This window comes from Mus pahari, chromosome 18 (genome assembly GCF_900095145.1).
Source record: "Mus pahari chromosome 18, PAHARI_EIJ_v1.1, whole genome shotgun sequence".
In the NCBI taxonomy this organism is placed as follows: domain Eukaryota; kingdom Metazoa; phylum Chordata; class Mammalia; order Rodentia; family Muridae; genus Mus; species Mus pahari.
In genome coordinates, this window is record NC_034607.1 from 33,634,594 (window position 1) to 33,648,045 (window position 13,452).

At 44.4% G+C, this 13,452-nt stretch overlaps 1 protein-coding gene across 8 annotated transcripts in view; it reads right to left on the reverse strand.

Annotated features, from left to right (window-relative positions):
* Ptprm (protein tyrosine phosphatase receptor type M) overlaps nucleotides 1–13,452 on the reverse strand; it is a 680,881-nt gene that overhangs the window by 345,096 nt on the left and 322,333 nt on the right. The gene's annotated exons all lie outside the window — the stretch shown is intronic.

Sequence of the window (13,452 nt, forward strand, 5' to 3'; positions counted from 1 at the left end):
CACCCCCTTCCTTCCATTCCTTTCGCTTCACATCTTTAATTTAAACCAAGCGCTTACACTGACAGCACTACTCTATGGCTGAAGATGTGGTTCAGAGGTAGGGTGCTTGCCTAGCACCTAGAAGGCTGTAGGTCCCACCCCAAGCACTGAACGCCCCACCAAACAGGCTGCAGTTATATTTTTTCCCTCTGTCATCCAGTTTTCCCAAGAAGACTGACCCTCTCTTGCACCTTTCATTTCCTCTAGTCTATGTATAATCTTTGTCTCTAGAAGCCAATCAAGAGAACCTGGCCCAACGCAAGCCTTGTGTGCTTCTTCCTTTAGCCCTAAGCTTTAAAGCCATCTTCTCCCTCTATGTTCCTGCCTTGGAAATCAGGACAGTTCTACCTTTGACCACGCCTAACCTTAACCTCCATTCTTCAAATACCCGCTCCTGCTCTGCCCGCACCATGGAGGGCAGCATCAAGTAGATGGTACGGGTTCATTAAAATAAAAGTAAGTCAAGAAAAAATACTGGCAAAGAGCTAGGCTCAAGCCCCACATTCTCTCATTCATTCTAGCAAAATAAACAAACTACCCTTTAAAACGGGAGGGGTGAGAAATTATCATTCACACATCACGCCACTGGGGGAAAAAGTGAGATGAAAACAAAAAGCTAAAGCTCATTTATTTCGTTTCTTAACTACTTGGTCACAAAACCAAGATTCCAACCTAAGTAGGTGATGAGTTCTTTCTTTAAATCTCACCAGATTTGAACTGGTTTTCTTACTGTGAAACCTTACCTCGTCTCCTCATAGCATCCCTCAGGAAGATGGACTGTGAGTGTACCTGACGCCAGGGCACGAGCCACCCTACAAAATGGCAGGCTACTGTAGACACACTGTCACGTGGAACACCCTTTCTCCCTCTGCCCTGCAGGTCCTTCGAGGCTCCCATCCAAAGTTCCCAGCTTGCTAGGCCCGTGATAGCAGGGACATTTCTGCTGAATGACTCGAACCTCATTAGCCCGTAGGCTGTTCAAAATCAGTCACCAGACTTTTCTCCTTGTATTATTCCCAAACATTCCCTATTATTCTTTTTTTTTTTTTTATTATTATTTTCTTTATTTACATTTCAAATGCTATCCCGAAAGATTCCCATACCCCTCCCCCCACCTCTGTTTCTTGACTCTCCATTCTAGACTCCAACTTCCGAGTGGGCAGGCTAAGTTCTTGAATCTTTTTTTTTTTTCCATTCTCCTTGTGTGCTGTCTGAACAAACATTCTGGCAGCAGAAGGGAATGAGGTCAGCGGGCTCTGTGCGCATGAGCGTTGCCATGGAGTTCATGCAAAGGAGACAGGCAGGGCTTCCAGCAACAACACTTTTCCCCCAAAGGCTGCAAAACTTTGGAGCCAGGAAAAGCTGCATCCTCAGCCAGAGACACAGGAAGTCAAAAAGAACAATTCTCTATTTTTCCTCTGTCAACCAACCACATTATTAAATCCTAAAATACAAAGAAATAGCATGGCTGATTATTGAAATTTGGAACCAACACGTACATGGTGCTGGGAGAGAGAACATTGTCCTCTCTTGTTCTTTAACTATTTATTTCCACACACACTGAGTAAAGGCCTTTGATTTAAAGAGCGGTCTTTTTCTTTTAAGACCTTTAAGCTGAAAGATCAAATCTCTCATTAACTCCTTCATGATCCTTTAATCTCTCTAGTTAGCCTTGAAAGCTGCAAATGTTGTTTTCTAAAGAGACTGATTTTTGTCCCATACAGGTCTGAATTGACAACATCCCAGCTTATGTGTCTAATCTTCTGCAGTAGCAGCAGAGGCCAGGAGGAGGCAGAAATAGGACACACAAGACTTCATGAGTGTTGCTGGTAGGACCTGGGGATCCACATGTGACCAGAAGTCTTTCCTCAACTGTTAGGTCCCGCCTCTTAATTCTCCATGGTCCACAAAGTAATCAAAAGACAAACACTGCTTATGTATTTCAAAAACCATGGAGGAAATATGCCTCAAGGCATACCGTAATGGACAGACACAGAAAAGTTGTCACTTTAAGAATGCAAGATGGTCTCATAAGTAGGAAATCACTTCTAGCAGAGGTGCAGTGAGGCAATCATAGACTTGAATTCAAATAAATGAAACAGGTTAATTTTTTCCTCCTAAAACCTTTAGCCAGGAGACAGAGGCAACCAGTAGAAACAAATAGGATGGCTGGAACAATTTAACATGTAGTTTCCCCTCAATCTGAGCATTTTAGTGTCAGGCCTTCAGATGGCTGACTGGTTAGTACTGAATCCCTCACAGCATGACCAACAACGCATCATTCTTTCCTTCAGCATAGTGGATCTGGACCCAAGGATCTCAGACATTTGACAGCCTGCTTTTGTTTCAGTTTTGTTTTAATGTCATGGATTGAATCCCTGGGCATGTCATCCCACCATTGAGCGATGGCCCCAGATGCAATTCCAGGTTCTATTAGTTAAAGCATGACGGAGCAGAACTGAGACGATTCCATTTTTGATCCATTCCCCTGACAGCTGGCTGGGCATGGCAGAAAAGATCACTTGACTTGGTTGTTTCTATGTACTTGAAAAAAGAATGCACTGATTCATTTTGACAATGATATTTTTTTAAAAAAAAATTGTACAAAGGTCTCTAGCAATAATAAATTAGTCTCAGGGTTGTTTTGTTATAGATTCCTGGATGAGATTAAATGATTTCCTTAGTGTTTCTGCTAAATGGCAATTTTTAAAACTAGAGGTAGATTGTAGGTAGCTATGAGCTTGTAGAAGCATACATAAGTCTAAGAACAGTATTTACCTAAGAAATATTTGCTCAATAAACAATCTCATTATCTAAGCTTGTGTGGTCCCAGAATCATATGTACCAGAGAACATGCAGAATCTCCCACCTGTGCTCAGAAACAATAAACCAGGTGTGTGTGTGTGTGTGTGTGTGTGTGTGTGTGTATGTATGTGTGTATGTGTATGTGTGTATATGTGTGTGTATGTATGTGTATGTGTGTGTATGTGTGTATGTGTGTGTATGTGTATATGTGTGTGTGTATGTGTATGTGTGTATGTGTATGTGTGTATATGTGTGTGTATGTGTATGTGTGTGTATGTGTGTATGTGTGTGTATGTGTGTATGTGTGTGTATGTGTGTGTGTATATGTATGTGTGTGTGTGTGTGTATGTATGGGGGGTGCACTCGGGGGTGGAGCATGGGGAGACTACACAGGGATGGTCATCAGCTAGAGTAACAGTGTTTAATAATGGGAGAAAAGGGCTAGATCTGGATTTCCTCTTGAGGTAAGGTTGACAGTTTCTCTCAAAAGTGTGCCACTTTGAATATCTCAATATTTATTTGTTCTATAGCTAGGAAAAAAACACTTAAAAGTAAGATTTCAGAGACTCTTGAAAATTCAAGATTTCTAAGAGGAGAAACCTATGAAGGCTCACACAAAGACCTGGGCATATTGGCAGATGGCCGCAGTCCCAGGGAGTCGGAGGAAGGAGTATGTTCACTTCTGGGCCAACCTGGGTAACAGTCCTTAGAAAGGACAGCCTGAGGAACTTAATCTGTACCAAGACCCCATCTCAACAACACATAGCAGGGGCTGGAAATACGGCTCCGCAGTTAGGAGCATTTCTGGATCTTCCAGAAGATGCACGTTTGGATCCTAGCACCCACTGAGGCAGCTCACAACTGTCTATACCACGGACTCTCAGGAAGTGCCTAACACCCTCTTCTGGCCTCAGAATACCACACACATATGATAGACACAGAGATACAGATACATAAAACAAATCTTAAAAACTTATTTAGAAAAATAAAAGTACAAATGAACAACAACAACAACAAAAAATAACTCACACAGAGAACCAAGATCGGGCGGGGGCATGTTCCACCGCCCGTGGCTTATACGCATGTATGGTGGTGCCCTAGAAGAGGGAGACCATACTTGTCACAGTAGGACAACTGCATGGCTGTCATGGTTTCTTAAAGTAGATACTTCTCCCCCAACACTCACTCACGCGCGTGCGTGCACACACACACACACACACACACACACACACATACCCACTTACCAGGAGCTGACTTCCTGAATGACACATAGGGTCACATTTTATGAGGGAGTTAAAATCCCAACGAGGACATTTGTATTCATAAGAGTTCATGGGACAAAACCATAGAGAAGTGACTCACACAGTAGGAGCTACTTACTGGCTATGCAAAAGACACTTAGTATTCAAGACACACCATCTGGGTGGTAGCCAATAGGACTGGCAGAGCTGGTTTGGAAGAGGCTAAATTATCTGTTCCACCCTGCCCCTCAAGGTCCCAGCAGCCACAGATATCCGCCGGAGGAGGAAGAGATGAGATCCCTTCCTCGAGTTCTGCTAAATCGTCCTAAAACCAAATGAATTAGGTTCCTGCATAAACATGGAATTCCACAAAGCCACTGCGATTCAGGAGGCTTTCTGAAAGATGACCCCATCTCTGTTAGGACTCCTGAAAGTACCTTTAATAAGGGAAAAGGCCACTTGGCCCATCATTAGAGATTAGAATGGTGCAACAAACCAAAGACTGAAGCCAAATTTAGCTGTATAATGATAATAGCAGAAGCAAAACTTCTGGGACTTGAGACCAGGAGGGAGGAAGGTGTCTGTGTAGCCCTGGGTGAAGCTGATATCAAAGAAATGACCCATGATAAAAGCGCCAGAAAGAGGGGGGAGAGGGAGGAAGAGGAGGAAGAAGGAAGGAGGGATGGAAAGAAGAAGGAGGAAGGGAGGGAGTGTAGGTCTTGGTTCACAGTTTGAGGTAACAGTCTCAAAGTAAGCAAGTCACAGCCTTGGGTACAGGAGGTGGCTCAGAGAATACTAGATGTCCCTTCTCAACTTCCCATTTCCCTGTTCATTCAGTTCTGAACTGAGCTCACGGAATAAAGTTGATCATATTCAAGATGGGGCTTTTCCATCCCGGTCATCCTGAGCTACAAATTCTCTTCAGGACATACCTCTGAGGGTTTGTATCTGTGGCAGTTCTCAATCTCAAGGAGTGAACAGCAGAGATTAGCCACCACACCTGGCCAGGGTAAATCTTGCTAGCAGTGGGAATGCTTTAAGGCTTTGATGCGTGGTCTCTGGGGTCTGTATGTTAAATGGCCTATGGTTGTTTCTGGAGCCTTGGAGAGCTGGGGCTTGCTCTGAAGTCCTCTGATCTTACTTGGATGTATCCTTTGAGGTGAGATTAAGATACCCCATTCTTTCTGCGCTTCTCTGAGATAAAGCTGTACCTGCTGCGACATGTTCTCATTGGGACTACACTCACCACAGCCCCTAAGGCAATGGGTCAATCAACCTCAAACTGAAATATCAAAAACTTAGCCATATTTTTTATGAAATTAAGTGCCTCTGGTAATTTGTTATGGTAACAGAAACAGGAATGACACAAGACAGAGTCTCAGTCCAAAACTATAAGCTGGTAGGTATTCATGAGCAATCTAGGGAAAGGTCTTCATTGTGCTATTGAACTATAATTCACCTGTAACAGAGCAATCATGTCAAACTCAACCACAGGTCTGTGATGGAGTTACTTATGTAAATATTTTGCAAAAGTAATCTACATATTAAAATTAAGCAGAACTTCTACATCAGAAGGCTAGAGCCAGACAACAGAAACTCCCCAGAGAGAGGACTTTGGGTGAGGTGAACCTGCTTGCTCTCAGGGTATTAAAAGATGGGAAGATGTGATGACTTTGCAGGCATAAGCTCAGATGAGGTTGGACAAGCAACCCAGCTCATTTGTAATGAGGCAGGCCTGATGCTTACAGGCTGGGCTGTGACTACTTACAGCTTTGCTGGCCTGCCTTCTGTGTGGTACCATGGAGGTGTTCGCTAGCCATGCCCAAAGGACCATCTTTTCACAAGCTCTGAAATAAATTTAGCACCTAGCTATAGAAGCAGCCAACAGCCCTTTGGAAAACACAATATAACATATGCTTATCATTTACATAACCAGACAGCTGGAGTCTACAGAAATGCAAATTCTGTCATCACTTAAATGTGAAGTAGAAGAAATTCTTTTCCCTGAAAGGCACAGGAGAGGGACAACAATTTGAGGAGAAAGGTGATCAACAAATGCAACCCGGTGCACATAAAACAGAAATTCAAATTTCCTCCAAAGGTACAGATGGCGAGTACACATATGAGCTCTATGTGCTTAGCTTCTGTGGCTTCAGCCTGCAGCCATGTGGCTCCTGGGCACTCTCCAGTAGGGTCTCTCCACACCAGAGTGCATTCCATTGAACTGAGTTCTGGAATGCTCTCTCTGTCCCCTGCCTTTATCTTTCCTTCATTCTGCCTGAATTTTTTTTTCTCTCTCTCTCTTCTCATGGAGGCAGTTGGTTGGTTGTTGGACTGAATTACTGGGAGCTACAAGCAATATTAACTCAGTCCAACCTTATCTTTGCAACTCAGTTCGGAGTCTGTAAGTGCCCTGTCCCCCATAGGCGGGCAAACAGCCAGTCAAAATATGCTAACTTGTGCCAAATGCTACTGACATGAATTGCCTGAGCAATTTTTATACCCAATTTTCTACAAGACAGACATCCCTCACAAGGTGCACACACAGATATTTATCCAAACACACGTAATTTGCAAAACAAAACCAAAAACAAACAAAAAGCCCCAGGAAAATCCAGCAATTACAAAATTACTGTTTCTATGAGTCTCTTTCATTATTTTAAAACAAAGGGTTTATCCAACATGCAACCTCTTGATCCCCGACTCTAATTGAGTGGCTGCCTTGAATTTAAAGCCCAAGTTGATTTCAGCCCTCAGAATAGTCCCTTAACTCATTCTCAAATCATAGAGAGTGATTTAGATTCTAGAATGTTCCAGGGACAGCTGAGATGTCTCCTCTGTCCTGTTCTCTGGGGTCATATTAGGCTTGTGGAGGTTAATAGGTCAGTCTACAAAGAAAGGATTTCTATGTCTTTGGAGAGATGAAAGTCCTCTGTACAGCCAACACTGGCCCAGCAGAAGAGTTTAAATAAGTGCCCCTCAAGGCTGGAAAGATGCACTCAGCTCCCATTTGCAGAACTGTTATTGCATTCCCTGAGCTTCAGACAGGAAACGAGTGACTGACTGAACTCACAGCTCCTATAGGGAAGAAAAGGAAACGGAACGTTTCTCATCTTTCTTCCCCAAATTTCCTTAAATAGAATGTCCACAGACAAAGGGCCAAGAGGTAGGCACAAAGAGAGCACAATTAAGGCACACCACTTGCATGTGGGGGGCCCTGAAACATGTTTGCAAAGAAGCTGTTGAACAAATGCTGCAATTATAGGAATGCAAAGAAACGCGCCATCTCTTAGAAGCTTTAATGAACACGCGTGATGTAATCAACTCCCTGAACTTCGTTTGGGGATTTGAGCTTCTATGACTGCATTTCACAGGATTAAAAACTGTTGCTTTGACTAGTAGCCACTGAAACGACACAGCGGGTTGGGCTGATGTCTGAATGTACCTTCTGCAGGTAGGGACGGCAGGAAGCCACAGCCTCTCCTTTCATTTTCACATAGAATACACCAACAACCCTGACCTCTATACTGGAAGTACAAGGTCTGCCATCATTAGCCATGGTAAAATAAAATCACTATGCTTCAGGCAGTTCTAATTGTCACCTTGACAGGTGTATTCACTTGGGAGATGGGCCTCTGGGGAGATATTTTGACTATGTTAACTGAGGTGGGGAGCCCTAGACCACTGTGGGTGGCACCATTCCTTAAGCAGAGAATTCTGGACTGTAGTAAGAGTAGAGAAATCCTTACCCCTCATCAAGGAGGAGTCTGTTTGCAACAGACAGAAAACCACAACCAATCAAAACGCAGAGGCATGGAGTCCAGGCCTAACTGACACATCTATAGCACAACTCTTGAACCTACCGCTTGGAGATCATGTGGAGGAAAGGGCAAATATTTTAAGAGTCAGAGGAACAGAGATTTTGCTGTGAGATAGTGTCTTCTAGGAATATCAGCAGCTACATCCATAAAACCTTACCAAGACTGCCGGAGCATTATCTTAATGAGGATGACACAAACAGACATGTTAACACAGATGGCGGGTAGGTGGCTCACAAGGACTCCACGAGACACAGAAGAATGAGCAGCTACAGAATGCTCAGTGTGGGGGAAATAGCCTTCCCCAGGAAAAAGCATGGCAGTTGATTATTTAATACCAAGTGGCAAGCCCTGGAAGCACGTCCATCAGAGTGCAGGCCAAGAAGCAGAGAAAGGCGAGGACCATCTGCCCTGAGCATCACCCAGAGTGCCCTTTATTCTGTCTGTGCTCCTAGTCCATGGGGGTGGTGCTAGCCACAGCCAACTCATCCCCTAGAAACATCCTGACTGACACACCCAGAGTGCTTCGCTCACCTGGGCAAGTCAGGGTTCCGTCAAGTCGATAATGAAGACTAACTGTAACAGTAGCCACAATTTGCACCCCGCTCTAGGAATCCACTATGGAGCTGTTATGTCTTTAGAGCTGCAGAGTGCTGGGCCCTGCTCACGTATGTCCTTATCATACTGCCAATGGCTGGCTACCAGGGAGCTAGCGTCTGGCTCAGGGCAGATCATATCTGGAATGAATTCCTAGCTCTGTTCCCTGACTGAGTCTCCTTGATAGCAGGCTAGCTAGCCTCTTTTGGATGTTAGCTCTATAGTGTTTTCTGGGGTTTCAGAGCCAAAATCAGGTAAGAAAAAAACAAATGTCATGAAGACACACTGAGATGTCTTTGCATGGCATTCAGACACCTAAATGTCTAATTACCGCCATTTTCGAGTATCTGATTTTTTTCTTTCTCCCTGTTTTTGGTAAGAGATTCACAAATCTAAATATGTCAGGCATGGTGAATAGATGAACTACCTAAAGTTTTTGTATGATCTCATCTGAGATGGTCCTGCACAGTCAAAATAATCAGAAGCAGCTTTTAACAGTAACTCTTTTTAAAGTTCTGAAACTTAATGACATTAACTGAGGCAAAACAGTTTAAGGAAATGTCAATTATAACACACAGCAGGTGCTGAGAAGCCAGAAACCATTCATGTGTCTTAGAGGGTTATTTGTTCAAGTTGGAAAGTACGTGCATGTGCGTATGTGCTCACATGAGCACATGTATGTGCTTTAATGCATGCATGTGTGTGCGCTCACATGTGCAGGTGTGTGCTAGCATGCGCACATGTGTATGTGTGCTTTCATGCATGTGTGTGTGCTTGCATCCACACATACGTGTGCTTGAATTCATGCATGTGTGTGTGCTCACATGCATGTGTGTGCTTGCATGTGCACATGCGTGAGTCACTGTGTCTGTGTTTTATGTATGTGCACAGGTCCATAACCTGAGTGCACATATGTGAGGGTGCATGTGAGGAGGTGCACACACATGTGCAGAAGGAAGAAGATAGCCTCACACATCATTCCTCGGGTCTAGTCCACTGATGTTTTATCTTGGAACTCACTAAAACAGGCCAGGCTGGCAGGCTAGAGAGCTCTAGCTGTCTGTCTGTCTACCTTTGCCTCTCCAGCACTAAGAATACCAACACACACCATTGTGCCCAGCTCTGAACTCAAGTGTTTATTGACTGAGCTAACTTCCCAACTCCCAGGAAGGCTAATCTTAAAGCTTGACTCTACTGCGGGCTTTGCAAATGCCTGGCATTGGTACCTTATATTACACAGACTTATCAGGCTCCTGTTAAGCCAATAACCCCTGGTGCCATATCTTGACCTTCAGCACGAATTCTAGTGAAGAGCATGGAACGTGGGCCAGTGAGCCATGTGTTCTTGTAATCATCTCGCGAGTTTTCCTAATTTTGAAATGGGTACTGAAGGAAGCTGTAGACATCACAAAACATAGCATGTTCCTGCCTGGCCATGCCAGCTTTCGATTTTCTGAATAAAATGACCTTGGTCAAAGCCTTAGCCCATACTCAACTGAAGAGAGGTGGTCACCACCCTCTCTAGGTTCTGGCAGCTCTGATCCTACAAAATTGATCACTGTTCCAATATGGAATGTGTAAAGGGGCAAGAGCCCGTTCTAGCAGAAGATATAGTAGTGAAAACGGTTATCGCAGTAGAGATTTGTAACCTGTAACCTGTCCTGTTGCTAACACAGTCCAGGACATGGAGAGACGCCAGTAGTGCCAGCCAGGTAGTCCGTTCACCTGCTCAGCACTACTGCTTCCAGGTTTCAGTTGCTCACCCTTCTGCCTCCTGCCATCATCCCTGTTTCTCTATAGCATCCTTCTCACTGAACATTCTGAAACCAGTGCCCACGTTCCCGGGCACCCACAGTATTGTAGCCCTATATCCCACAGCTGTTGTTCATGACCTGTCTTGGAAGTCATTTGCTGTGTCCCAGGTAAGGCCCGCCAATGCGGGAGGAGCAGTCTGAAGTGACTGAGTCTTCGGTAAGGCACGAAGAGATACGAGCAACTGGAAAAGCTGTTTGGCTGGGTCCTGCATGGAACACTGCCCAGAACCAACTGCCCCGTCCCTCTCCAGTTGCCTTTGTTTGCATATGGTTTGCAAGGAGATGGCCAGCTGTGGCCAAGCACAGCTCCACATTGATCAAATTTTATCTAAAACTCGACATCTCAAAATGCCACTCTGCCCACAGTACAAAGTGGATCAAAGGCTCTTCTTGTACCTTGATTACGGAAGGCAATCACTTCTTTGTCACACTAAAACATTGTAGCACATCAGTGGCCTGTACATAAAGACGAGAAGCCCAGTTCTTCCAGAAAAGGAGCATACTGTCTCTTTCCCAAATATGACTGGAGAAAGGCAAATCTATTATCTTTTATGGACACACAGTAAGACACCTATCAGAAGTTATAAACTATCATGTGCAAACTGATTTTAATGACATACCTATGCCCTTTAATAAGTGTACTTACTAATAGTTTGCTTCATTAGGGAATGATATCTAGACAGAGTATAGATTTTTAATTCTCTAAAGTTTAAGCTTCCGGTGTTCCTGATAGTGGTGGTTTGACGTGTCATCTCCCTTGACCCATGAGCATCTAGATAGTGACTGGAACCTTATTGCTAGTATCTATAGAAGCCACACATACCTGAATTAGTGATGGAGCCACAAGCTCAGCTTTTCTTCCTGAGGTGGAGGGGCCTTACCTAACCACAGGAAGGTTGGAGCAGAACAGAGGCTGAGCCTTCCGCTGCTCTGGGAATTGACCTTGAGTCGACCTTGATCTGGCCTCTCTGTCTGAAGGGCAGTGTCAGCTCTTCCTTTGGCCCCTGCCTTCTGGCTTGAGGGTGCTGCTTCTCACTCTTCTTGGTTCCAGGCTAGACCATGGGGCTTAGTCCCTCTCTGATGCCAGTCATCTCCCTGTACCAAATCTCTAACAGACACTACTCCATGTTCACACCACTGCTTCTGTTTCCTAACAACACAAGAGTTCTTCCTCGGAACCTTCTCTATTCTTCCTTGCCTACAGAAAGAGTCGGTGAGAATTACCCTGGGACCTTGATTCACTGACTTCTAAGCTGGTTGATTTCACACCACCCCTGTTCTGAGAATCCCACCAAGACCCCACTCAGCTGACAGAAGGTTTTGTTGTCTTTCTGGGAACCCAGCTGAAGATGTGCTAACTCTTGGGAATTCCCCCTCCCATCTTGCCCAGCCTGCACTGACACCTGGGAATCCTCCGATCTGCTCTGGTAATATTGTCTAAACCTTGGAGTTGCATGTATCCTAAGTGCTTGCCCCTATGCTATGACTGCCTCGTTCCTCCAGTGGATTGCAAATTCACGGGCGGCCATACTCCCTGTGCTCATGGAATGTGCCATTCTTCTCATCAATGTCTAGTGATGAGGCCGTAGATGTCCGAAGCTGCCTGTCGCTGCGGCATTGGATTTCTGATTCTTATTTAACCACAGAAGGAGAAGATAGATTTCATAACCTTCAAAAAGCACTGGGGTGAAAAATCAGAACTTCAGTTCATTATCCCAGAAGCGCCTGCTGGTAAGCCTGCTCCAGTGGAACATCTATTGGCTCCAGGGACGAGGCATCCCCAAAACTCAAGAGGCTAAGGCAGGGCATGTTAGTATAAAACCAGCCACGTCTAAGTCACCAATTGTCTTGAGACAACTAATATGGCAAGCAAGGAAACTTCCCCTTGGTTCCTTGCTTAATAAGGTAAATGACTTAGGCTAGTAGTTCAAAAACCAAACTGTAGGGCTGGAGAGACGGCTCAGCGGTTAACAGCACTCGCTGCTCTTCTGGAGGTCCCAGGTTTGGTTCCTCTCACCCATACAGAAGGTCTCACAACTCTCTGGAACTCTAGCTCCAGGGGACCTGATATCCTCTCCTGGCCTCTGCAGCCCGAGGCATGCAAATGAACATGGAGACCATATATACATGGAGGCAAAAATACATATACCGATAAAAACAAAACTAAATAAATCTCCAAAACCAAGTTATACCTTTGTTTCACAAGACTATATGTAGAATGCCCAAAGAACATCCAGTACAGCTGTCCCATGAAGGGGCTGAGTCACAAGAATGCAGTCCCTTCTCTACTACCAGGGCAAAGAATTGAGGAAAACCCACAGCAGGTTTAAGAAGTTAGGGGATCCTTCCTCCTGCATCTGGGGTATAGCTGAGCTAAAATGCTTACATTGTATGTTCGTAGAGTGGATTCCATTGCCAAGACTGAAAAGTAGTTTTCTCTTTTTATTGAACATCTTTCCAATATTAGATCTCCTTTCTACACGGTGTTTTTAAACCTTTTACTATCTACGACACTTTGTCAGAAAAAGACTCAAGAATTGGGTTGTTGATCTCCATAGACTCTGAGCCCCTACACAGTTACGGATCTACCTCACAATAGGTTCTATCCCTATGCAATACCCAGAGGCCATGAGCTTCCTACATATGCCACACAAGTTATAAACCTTACGGTATTAACATCTCACCTTCTGCTAGGAACTGAGAACTATGCAAACCATAAGCCGACCCCTTTGCATCGAACAATTACAAAAGAGAACAGACTGGGTCAGTCACTAACATTATAAAAGATTAAGAGTGAACCACGCTAAAGAGTAGAAGTCTCTAGATTAAGGTGACGTCTGAAACACATAAATCTGCTTAATACAACTTGTTCTTATCTTTCGGAAAAAATTGCTTGCTGCATGGAGGGAGGATAATCAAATTAGATGCTAGGTTTCTCTGGAGCAGGGCTGCCTGGCAAACAGATACATCTGTGTTGCTTTAATGATGATCTGATGATTGCCTTAGATCTGCTCTGTTTCCTTCCAGTCTCTTCCTCCCTCACTTCCTTCCCAGTCTCCAGCCATTCTCCAGTCACAAAGAACAGTGACTTCATTCTGCTTACTGTTAAAGCCCCCCTCACAGTGGTGGAAAGTGCTG